The sequence below is a fragment of the Populus euphratica genome, unplaced genomic scaffold (genome assembly GCF_000495115.2).
Source record: "Populus euphratica unplaced genomic scaffold, PopEup_1.0 scaffold1008.1, whole genome shotgun sequence".
Lineage (NCBI taxonomy): Eukaryota > Viridiplantae > Streptophyta > Magnoliopsida > Malpighiales > Salicaceae > Populus > Populus euphratica.
In genome coordinates, this window is record NW_011500400.1 from 139,008 (window position 1) to 142,331 (window position 3,324).

Consider the following 3,324-nt stretch of genomic DNA (forward strand, 5'->3'; position numbering starts at 1 on the left):
ATATTTGTGTTTTGTTGTTTCTTATTTTTGTTTAAGTGTATTTTAGGTTTGTCAGTAGTCGTTGTTTCAGGTGATGTCTTCTATACTTTATATTTCTACCTTAGAACATTAAGGACAATGTTTCATTTTGATTGGAGGGAGAGGGTAGTAGTTCATATTAAAAAAAAAACTAACTGTGTTTTCTATTTCATAAACCATTTGCAAAACTATTGTTACTAAGATGATAAAGTAATGAGAAATTTTATTGACTTTTGAGACATAATCTTGGTAAATATTTTTTAATGGTTATTTGCAATATTCATGACAAGGTTTATCAAAATACTTCTTAAAATATTCAGGTTTACAAACTCTAGCATTGTTATTAATTAATTCTGTTCATATACTCATTTAATAAGTATTCTTAAACCTTTATTTTTACACACACACTTTAATATATGCTTGTGAGTATTTGAAGGCAGCGAATTTCCATACTTTTTATTTTTTTTCTTGCCATTTGTGGATAAAAGGTATGGATGTTATCTTTCTAATGCTACTAAAATCACTTGATTTCATCCTCTACAACTCTAGTTCTTCGTAAAACATTGATCGAATGTCAACTTTGTCAATATTCAATACGAGCTTAAACATTGTCTAAATTTTATCTCCAAATTACTCCTTTTTGAATCTTCCATCTAAAAGTACCTTTAAAACATGAAACAAAAAATATCAAGGTATTTTATATATAAAACATGAGCAAAATGCTAGGTAAATATGGTTAAAACTATTAAATAATATGGTTAAATCAAATACTTTTATATTTAGCTTTTGCTTGTCCTTGAGAAAAGAGAGATAAGGTCAAAGTTAAGGAAGTCCAAAGAAAAAAAAAAAAAACTTAAAAGACTTAGCACAATAACTATACCTAATCTCTTAATCTCTCATAAGTGTCCAAAAGTATATGCATTATAAATAAAAATACAATAAAGAAGGATAAAAACATGAATTTTCATTCACATATAAAATTTAAAACTTAATTAATCATTGGGATTTAAATGAAATCTACACCATACCAAAATAACAGGTTCTGTCATTGATATATACTCCAATACTCATGTGTTTAAACCTCTCAAATTCAATCAATGAATGTGTTTTACCATATGCCTGCTTTTTAATCTCATCTCTATTACTAAAAATATTATAAGTAATACATGAATTGAAAGGTTTTACTTTCGGTTGTAATGGGGCTAAGGTTAAAGTAAACTAAAAGAAATGAAAAGAAAAATGTTAAAACCAAATGAATTAAAGCATTCCATAAAAATAAATTTTGAAACAAGATATATCATTAAAACACACAAATTCACCATCTTAAAGCACCAATACTTATTTTTTTTTATTTCAAGTTCCATCAACATAAAACATTAAGAGCACAATGGAACAACTTTTGTTTTTTTCTTTTTTCCTTAAATGGTCTACCGTTGACAACTTTGCTTATTCTTTTCATCAAGTATCACTTTTTTCTTTCACATAATTTCCAAATATAATTACATGAAATATCAATAAGTATATGCTTTACTAATCATTGGCCATGAGAAAAGGAAAACATATAAATATTTAAGGCTTATAACATAAGTAAAGCAAATAAAAGGCAAACAAACTTAAAAGGGCTCACTAAGGATAATAAGTTATGGGTTGGCTTTTTGGCTCAAGTGATTAAAATTCCTTAACAAGATATAAAACAAGTCCTAGAGATACATATTATTGAAAGAATGCACACATCAAATAATATACCAAAGGCTCAAAAGCTTATATTGGTACAACACTATGAAGTCAACATGGTATATTTTTAAAGTAAATATCTAAACTAATTAAACTTTTAAAACTTATATGTGCACTTATTCATTTGATTTATATTTTCATTTATTTCAACTAATTTTCATACATAATATTCATATTCTCATAAAATTAATGGGAGTTTAATAGATAAAACTTAGTACTTAAGGTTTGAAAACATAGTTTTTTTTAAAAAAAAAATGTTTATAAGTTTTTCTAATAAAACACACATAAACAATAAAGAAAATCAAAATTCTCCCCCCACACTTAAACACAACATTGTTCTCAATGTTGAAATAAAAGAAAAGGAGTAGAAGAGAATGATAAATATAAAGTAAAATGTGAAAAATAAAAGATAATGGAAAAAAAGCAAATCTAAATTTTTTTTTTATATAAGTTGAGTTGGCTCCCAGTAAAATTTTTTGTTTTATATCATTGGCTTGATACATTGCATGTTCATGCCTCATTGATTGGTTCAATTAACTCTATGAAAGGAGTGAGTTCAATTGTCTAATCTTTATAGAAAGTTTTCAATTAATGCTTATTGATTTTGAGCACTTTGCTTGTTTCTACACTTGTAATCCTAACTGTACCATAAGAAAAAAAATATTAGAAACAACAAAGGGTCCAATTCGATGAGTGCACAACTTACCAGGAAAAAGTTTCAAATATGAATGATAAAGAAGGATTTTATCTCCAACATGAAACTCCTTTCTTGTAATTATTCAGTCATGAAGACTAATGGTCTTTTCTTTATAAATCCTTGTATTCTTGTTGGCATTATTGTGTATCTTTTTCAATTCTTGCAATTGCAACTTCCTTGTAATCCCAGGAACATCATAACCGAAGTTGCATTACTTAATGACCCAAAAAGGTTTGTGTTCAAGCTCCATTAGTAGATGACATGCTTTCTTGTAAATAATCCTATAAGGTGACATCCTATAAGTAATTTATAAACAATCCTATAAGCCCAAAGTGCATCACTAAATCATAACTACAATCTCCCTGATTAGATTGCATTGTCTTTTCCAAAATAAAATTGGTTTCTTGATTTGAAATTTTAACTTGGGCATTCATTTAAGGGTGACAGGTTATGGATGTTCAATGAGTCATATTGTACTGCATAATAATGCCTCCATTGAATGATTGCAAATATGAGTGTCACAATCACTAATGATAGTTTCGAGGATTCCAAACCTATCAAATATATGAGTTTTGGTAAAATCTAAAACAATTGTAACTACATTAAGTTATAAAGCTTTTACCTCAATCTATTTGGACATATAATTAACAATAAGAAGGATATAAAAATTATCTAAAGAAAAAGAAAATGAATCTCTAAAATCAATATCCCAAACATAAAAAAAATTCACTTACCAGAATACTAGCTAAAGGCATTTGATTCTTATAAGTGACATTACTTGTTCTATGACATTTTTCATATGATTTGTAAAAGTAATATGTATCTTTAAAAATAAAAGGCCAATAGAGACACTTTCAAGCTGTTATTTTTGCTTC